Below are 8,891 nucleotides of genomic sequence, written 5' to 3'. Positions count from 1 at the left end.
GGGTGCTCTGGTTTCCTCCCACAATCGAAGAGATGTGCAGGTCAGGTGAATTGGCCAATCTACATTGCCCATAGTGTTAGGTGCATTAGTCAGAGGGAAATATAGAGTAGGGGAATGGGTCTGGGTGGGTTACTCTTCGGAGGGTCAGTGTGGACTTGTTGGGTCAAAGGGCCTGTTTCCTTACACTATAGGGAATCTAATCTAAAAAATGTAAGAAACAAGGCAGATCAGGTGGAGCTTTTAGATACAGGGTGATGCATATTTGGAATGAGTTGCCAGAGGAACTGGTACAAGTAGGTACAACATTTAAAGATATTTCGACAGGTACATGGATGGGAAGGGTTTACAGGAATATGGACCCAACGCAAGCAAATAGGATTAGTTCAGTTTAGGAAACCTGGTCAGCATGGATGTGATGGGCCAAAGGCCCGGTTTCCACGCTATGAAACTATTACTCTATATGGTGTACAGTTCTTGGGTTTCAAAAGGCTTTTGGCAAGGTGCCTCATCAAATATTATTATACAACATAAGAGCTCATGATATTGGAGTAACATGTTAGAATGAATGAAGGGTGGATTAGGGATTGACTCAAAATTTAAAAAGCACATGGAGACTAAGAGGTCTCCTCAGTATTCATGGCGTCACTTACACATAGAGGCCACACTGAATCTTTATGGTGTGTATAGAGTGTTAGTGACATGCTGAGAGTGAAGGAAGTGTAACCAGTGTGTTTACAGTGTCACTGACAGACAGCCAATGCAGAAAACATTTACAGAATTACACAGTACTGAAAGAGACTATTCAGCCCATCGTACCTACTCCTTTCCTCTTTGTAGATTGGCAGATTATAATTAGAGTCCTTTCCCAATAAATCTGGACAGATCCCTCTCCAGAAATGTTTATCCCAGTCCCTTCTGAAATGCAACTGTTTCCACCACTCTTTCAGACAATGCATTCGAGATGCTAACAACTCACAATGTTATAAAAGAAGTGTCATCTTCTCCCTGAACCTTTTGCTGATTAGTTTAAATGAATTGTTAATTTGTGGGCAGGTCTGCCAGGGCAAGCACCTTCTCCTTAATGCAACAGACACACACTCAAAAATATTTTGCTAAGACTTTTTTTATTCTAATAATTCTGGTGGTCAGACAAAATAAAACTCATTTATTCATATAAGGAACAAGAAACATTGCTTTTCAATTCAAGATTAAGACCATAAGACACAGAGCAGCAGTAGGCCATTTGGCCCATCGGGTTTGCTCTGCCTTTCAATAAGATCGTGGATGATCTGATAATCCTTAACTCCACTTTCCTGCCTTTTCCCTGTAATCCTTGAGTCCCTTCCAAACATTGTTTCCAATGGCTTCTCTCTGTGTCAATGTTTGTGTATGAGGGTGCACTTGTTTATGTACATTCTGCATTCATTTTGGTATCTGCCTTGCACCTGTTTCTTGTGTTTTATATATGTGCATGTATGTGTGTGTTTGAGCATGGGTGTATGTATGTTGGTGTCTATCTGTGTGTGTGTGTGTCTGCATTTGTGTATGTGTGTGAGAGTGTGTGTGTGTGTCTATCTGTGTGTGTGTGCGTGTGTGTGTCTGTCTGTCTGTGTGTGTGCATGTGTGTGTGTGCATGTGTGTGTGTCTATCTGTGTGTGTGTGTGTGTGCGTATCTGTGTGCATGTGTCTATCAGTGTGTGTATGTTTGTGTGTGTATGCATGTGTGTATCTGTGTGTCTATCTATGTGTGTGTGTGTGTGTGTGTGTGTGTGTGCATGTGTCTATCTGTGATGTGTAAGTGTGTGTGTGTGAGTGAGAGAGAGTGAGATTTAGACATTCAGCTTCGGATTATTAATTGTATTTGAAGCATTTGTGACAAATAGCCGGTAATGTGAATCGATCAAACACCACACTTTAATTCAAAAAGTACATTGCTCGCCAATATTACATGAAGGAAATTAAAGATGAAAACATTTGAAATCTGAACTAAACTCAGGATTTGCAAACTCATAGAGTCAGACAATTGGTGCTGGGAAGATTTGTCAAGGATCACCTCATAAAAAGTGGATCTGTCCTGTTTAATATTTGGAGTAAACTGCTGAGAATCTCCAGTCGAAGTAATCCAGGCCGCCTTAACATGAGAAGATGTTTACTTTACTCACACTAATAATAGCTTCAATAATGAAAAGGCAAAAATGACTCTGTAAATTAATACACTAGATTCCTTTCAGTAACTCCACTGCCATGTCTGATAGTTATACAGTTCATTTGATTCAGAATGATCATTCAGAGCCCATTTCCTTAAGACTAGACATGGATTCAACAAAACCATAAGACCATGAGACATAGGAACAGAATCAGACCATTCGGCCCATTGAGTCTGCTCCACCATTCAGTCGCGGCTGATGTGATTCTCAACCCCATTCTTCTTCTGCTTTCTCCCCGTAACCCTTGACCTCTTACTAATCAAGAACCCCCGACTAATCTATTTCTGTTTTAAAAACACTCAATGACTTGGCCTCCACATCCCTCTGTGGCAATGAGTTCCACAGATTCATTACCCTCTCAATGAAGAAATTCCTCCTTATCTCTCTTCATGCTGAGACTGTGCCCTTGGGTCCCAGTCTCTCCTACTAGTAGAAGCATCTTCTCCATGACTAGGCCTCTCAGTATCTTATATGCTTCAATCAGATCTCAAACCCAACACACACACACACACACACACATCCCAGATGTTTCTCATATAACAACCCTTCATCCCTGGTATTAGTCTGGTAAACCTTCTCTGGACCCCCTCCAATTCCAACACGTACTTCCTTAGGTACAGGGCCTAAAACTACTCACAATATTCAAAACGAGGTCTGACCAGAGCCTTATCCAGCTTCAGCAGTCAATCTCTGCTCCTGTATTGTAGCCCTCTTGAAATGAATGCTAACATTGCATTTACAAACCAAAAGAGCTGCAGATGCTGGAAATCAGAAACAAAAACAGAAATTGCTGGAAAAGCTCAGTAGGTCTGGCAGCGTCTGTGTAGAGAAATCGGACTTAACTCTGAGGAAGGGTCATTGGACCTAAAACATTAACTCTGATTTTTCTCCACAGATGCTGCTAGACCTGGTGTGTGTTTCCAGCAATTTCTGTTTTTATTTCTAACATTGCATTTTCCTTCCTAACTGGAACCTGAATCTGCCTGTTATCCTGAAAAGAGCTTGGACTAGGACACCTATGTCCCTTTGTGTTTCAGATTTCTAAAGCCTTTTCCTATTGAAAAATTAGTCTATGCTTCTGTTCTTCCCATCAAAGTGCATAACCTCACAGTTTATAAAATATTCATCTGTGATATTTTTATGCAGAGGGTGGTGTGTGTATGGAATGAGCTGCCAGAGGATGTGGTGGAGACTGGTACAAATGCAACATTTAAGAGGCATTTGGATGGGTATATGAATAGGAAGGGTTTGGAGGAATATGGGCCGGGTGCTGGCAGGTGGGACTAGATTGGGTTGGGATATCTGGTCGGCATGGACGGGTTGGACTGAAGGGTCTATTTCTGTGCTGTACATCTCTATGACACTATGTGGGTGTCACTGGCTGGGTCAGCATTTATTGTCCAGCCTGTGACACCCACATCTCACAGATGCACCCATCCCTAGTTGCCCCTTGTGAAGATGGGGTGAGCTGAGTTCTTGAACCACTGCACCTGCTGTGGGTTGACCCACAATGCCCTGAGGGAAAGAATTCCAGGATTTTGACCGAGCGGCAGTGAAGGAACGGTAATATGTTTCCAAGTCACGATGGGGAGTGGCTTGAAGGGGAAATTGCAGGGGATGGTGTTCCCCCGTATCTGCTGCCCTTCTCCTTCCAAATGGAAGTGGTTGTGGGTTTGGAAGAAGCTGTCTGAGGATTTTGGGTGAATTTCTGCAGTGTACCTGTAGATAGTGGACAGGCTGTGGGGAGGCAGGTGGTGAGTTACTTGCCACAGTATTTGCAGCCTCCGACTTGCTCTTGTAGCCACTGTGTTTACGTGCTGAGTCAAGTTGAGTTTCTGATTAATAGTAACCTCTGGGATGTTGATAAAGGGGAATTCTGTAATGAAACACCATTGAATATCAACGGTGGTGGTTAGATTTTCTCTTATTGGTGATGGTCATTGCCTGGCATTTGTGTGGCACAAATGTTACTTGCCACTTGTCAGCCCAAGCCTGGATTATGTCCAGATCTTATTGCAGAGAACAGGACTCGCTTCTATATTCCATCTGTCACTTCTTTGCCCACTCTCCTAGCCTGTCCAAGTCCTCTGCAGCCTTCCCGCTTCCTCAACACTACCCTGTCCCTCCATCTACCCTTGTGTCATCTGCAAACTTATAACACCTTCATTTCCTTCATCCAGGTTGTTAATGTATAATGTGAATACTTGTAGTCCCAACACTGACCTTGTTGAACTCCACTAGCCATTAATTATTATCCTGAAAAAGACCCCTTTGTTCCTGCTCTCTGCTTTCTGCCAGTCAGCCAATCTTCTATCCAGTATCTTGTCCCTAACACCATGGACTCTTATCTTATTTAACAACTTCCTGTGTGGCACCTTATCAAAGGCCCTTTGGAAATTTAAATAGATTATATCCACTGGGTCTCCTTTGTCTAACTTGCTCATTACCTCCTCAAAGAATTCTATCAGGCATGACCTCCCCCTTGATGAAACACAGGCTCAGCCCTATTTTACCATGCACTTCCAAGTACTTTATTGTCTCATACTTATTAATGAAATATAAAAGCTTACTAACAACCAAGACCAGGCTAAACAGCCTATAGATTTCTGCCTTCTGCCTTCTTTCTTCAAAGGGATGTTACATTAGCCATTTTCCAGTCTTCTGGGACCTTCCCTGACTCCAGTGATTCCAAGTTGAAGAGTGTGGCGCTGGAAAAGCACAGCAGGTAAGGCAGCATCCAAGGAGCAGCAGAGTCAACGTTTTGAGCATAAGGCATGTAGGGGGAGGAGTGGGGGGGATGGGGGATGCAGGGGGTGTGGATGGGCAAGGGGGCTGAGATAAATCGGAGGGGAGGGGTGGGGAGAAGGTAGCTGGGAAGGCGATAGGTAGATGCAGGTGGGGGGGAGAGGGGTGATGGTGATTGGTCAGTGGGGAGGGTGAAGCAGATAGATGGAAGGAAGAAGGACAGGTAGGACGAGTCAAGAGGGCAGTGCTGAATTGGAGGGTTGGATCTGGGATGAGGTGGGGGGAGAGAAGATTAGGAAACTAGTGAAGTTGATGTTGATACCCTGCAGTTGAAACCAGTTTCCAAACCTCCCCTCCCCGCACCTCATCCCAGATCCAACCCTACAACTCGGCACCGCCCTCTTGACCTGTCCTACCTGTCCATCTTCATTTCCACCTATCCACCCTCCACACCGACCTATCACAATCACCTCCTCAACTATATCTGCACATCGCCTTCCCACTTACCTTCCTCCCACCCCCACTCCCCTCTCCCATTTACCTCTCAGTCCCATTACCCCCTAAATTCCTGATTAAGGGCTTATACCTGAAACATCGACTCTCCTGCTCCTCAGATGTTGCCTGACCTGCTGTGCTTTTTCAAACACCATACTTTTTGACTCTGACACTCCAGTATCTGATACTCCTGAAAGGTCACTGCCATTGCATCTACAATCTCCCCTCAGCTATCTCCTGGGATGTAGTCATAGTCATAGTCATCCATCCAGTCTAGTTGATTCATCCACCATCGGACCTTTCAGCTTCCCCCGCACCTTCTCCTCAGTGATAGACACTACACTCACCCCTGGCCCCCTGCCTCTCTTGTATGCTGCTGGTGTCTTCCATATGAAAACTGTTAGAAAGTACCTCCCCAGTTCCTTCACCATCTCTATGTTCCCTATTATTACTTCTCCAGCCTCATTTTCCAGTGGTCCAGCATCAACCCTTGCCTCTCTCTTACCTTTTAGATATCAAAAAAGTCTCTTGCAATCTTCTTTTATATTAATAGTGACCTTACTCTCATATTTCATCTTCTCACCCCTTACAGTTTCTTTAGTTCTCCTCTGCTGCTTTTTAAAGCTTCCCAATCCTCTGGTCTCTCACTGATCTTCACCATATTTTATGCTTTTTTTTGCTTTTATGTTTTGACTTCCCTTGTCAGCCATGGTTGCCTCGTCCTCCCCTAAGTGTGTTTATTCTTCCTTGGGATGGATTTCAGCTGTGCCTCCCAGAAACTCCTGTTCTATCATCTTCCCTGCTAGGCCCCCACCCCCTTCCAATCAACTTTGGCCAGCTCTTTCCTCAAGTCTTTGTTAGTTACCTTTACTCAATTCTACTACCATTACATCTGATTCCAACCTCAAACTGCAAGGTGACTTCGATCATATTATGGTCACTGTCACCACAGGGTTCGTACATCTTAAGCTCCCTAATCCAGTCTGTCTTATTACAAATCTGGAATTGCATGTCCTCTTGTGGACTCTACCACAAGCTGCACCAGAAAACTGTCTCGTAGAACACTCTGTGAGTTTATCTTCACGCGATTCACTACCGTCCTGATTTTCCCAGTCCACCTGCATATTGAAGTCCCTCATGATAGTAGAGTCATGGAGTCACACAGCATGAAAACAGACCCTTTGGTCCAACCAATCCACACTGACCATGTTGCCAAACTAATCTAATCCCTCTTGCCTGCATCTAGTGTTGTAATAATTCTTACATACCTTTTCTATCTCTTGATTTATTTTTTCCGCACATCCTGACTACTGCCTGGACATAACTGCCATCAGGGCCTTCTTCCCTTTGCCGTTCCTCAGGTTTGGAAAAGATTTACAAGGATGTTGCCAGGGTTGGAGGATGTAAACTATAGGGAGAGGCTGTACAGGCTGGGGCTGTTTTCCTTGGAGTGTTGAGGCTGAGGGATGATCTTATAAAGCTTTATAAAATCATGAGGAGCATGGATAGGGTAAATAGATTAAGTCTTTTCCCCAGAGTGGGGACAGTGTAAATCTAGAGGGCATAGGTTTAAAGCAAGATTTCAAAGGTGCGATTACTCATGCAGAGGGTGATGCGTGTATGGAATGAGCTGTCAGAGAAAGTGGTGGAGGCTGGTATGATAACTGCATTTAAAATACATCTGGATGAGTATATGAGTAGAAAGGGCTTAGAGGGATATGAGCTAAATGTTGGCAAATAGGATTAGATTTATTTTGGGTAGCTGGTCTGCATGGATGAGTTGGACCGAAGGGTCTGTTTCTGTGCTGTTCAACTCTATGGTTCTCTGACTTTATAAATCTACCCACAATGATCCTACATCTTCCGACTCTGTATCATTCTTGCTTTCAATTCAAATTTAGTTTTTGCTAACAAGGCAACCTCTTCCCTTGGCCTGTCCTTTTGATAGGATGCGTATCCCTGGATATTTAGTTCCCAGACCTGATCCCCTTGCAGCCATGTCTCTGTGATACCCACAACATGTAAATCTTGTGAAATAGAGGATTGGGCTGCCTTATAGTCTCTTTGTTCTACGTCATGTTTGCAGAATGTATCCTCTCTCCCTAATTCCATCGCACGTTTCCTTTTGTCTTGTTGTAGTAAGAGATAGTGGCAATGGGAGGTGGGATTCAAAAGTTTTCAAGTGAAGTTCAAACAGAGCACCCTCTGCTTTTCAGTCAAGGAATAGATGTTTCCCTCCCTATAGGGTATCAATAGACCAGGCAGGTTTTTACCGCAACCCAGTGGTATGATCACCATTTCTGACACTCACTTTTCATTCTAGATTTGTTTGAATAAGTGAGTTAAAAATCCCCAGCTGTCATGGTGGGATTCAATCTCCTGTTTTTAGAGCCTTAGTCCACGTCTTTGGATTACCAGTCTAGTCACATATAACCACTGTGCAGCCATGCTCTCAGGTAAGGTTAAGTGTACTTCTGCTCCAATGGTATGTGTACCCATGTAGACCCTCATGGCTATGTTATTCATTACCCTTTCAATTAGCAATCAGTTACTGATCTGGCCATTTAAAAAATAGAATGATAGAGTCAGCTGGCATGGGAGGGGGCTGCTCAGACCATCATGTCTGTCAGTTCTTCAAGTGACCTCTCCATTTGTGCCACTCTGCCCTGCTTTCTCGGACAGCTGTGATGCCTGTCTGACTCCTTGTTCACTCCTTCTCTCTTCAGAATGGGTGGCACCACCTCACTGAGGCTATTCAAAGTCTTTTCAGAAAAGTAGCAGATGAAGTTTAATTTAGATAAAAGTGAGGTGCTGCATTTTTTTAAGATTAGATTCCCTACAGTATGGAAACAAGCCCTTCAGCCCAACAAGTCCACACTGACCCATTCCCTATCTTTACTCCTGATACTAAGGGCAATTTAGGATGGCCTATTCTCCTAGCCTGCACATCTTTGGATTGTGGGAGGAAACCAGAGCACTCAGAAGAAACCCACGCAGACACAGGGCAAACATGCAAACTCCACGCAGACAGTCACCCGAGGCGGGAATTGAACCTGGTCCCTGGCTGTCTGAGGCTGCAGTGTGAACAACTGAGCCACTGTGGCCCCCCACTTTGGAAAGGCAAATCAGGGCAGGGCTTATACAATTAATGGCAAGGTCTTGGGGAGTGTTGCTGAGCAAAGAGACCTTGGAGTGCAGGTTCATATCTCCTTGAAAGTGGAGTTGCAGGTAGATAGGATGGTGAAGAAGGAGTTTGGCATGCTTGCCTTTGTTGGTCAGAGTATTGAGTACAGGAGTTGGGAGGTCATGTTGTGTCTGTACAGGACATTGGTTTGCCACATTGGATACAGTTTTGCTCTCCCTGCTATAGGAAGGATGTTGAACACTTGAAAGGGTTCAGAAAAGGTGAAGAAGGATGTTGTCAAGGTTAGAGGGTTTGAACTA

The sequence above is a fragment of the Hemiscyllium ocellatum genome, chromosome 1 (genome assembly GCF_020745735.1).
Source record: "Hemiscyllium ocellatum isolate sHemOce1 chromosome 1, sHemOce1.pat.X.cur, whole genome shotgun sequence".
NCBI classification, from domain to species: domain Eukaryota; kingdom Metazoa; phylum Chordata; class Chondrichthyes; order Orectolobiformes; family Hemiscylliidae; genus Hemiscyllium; species Hemiscyllium ocellatum.
The sequence above is the reverse complement of the archived record's forward strand: the minus strand, read 5'-3'. Positions refer to the sequence as shown.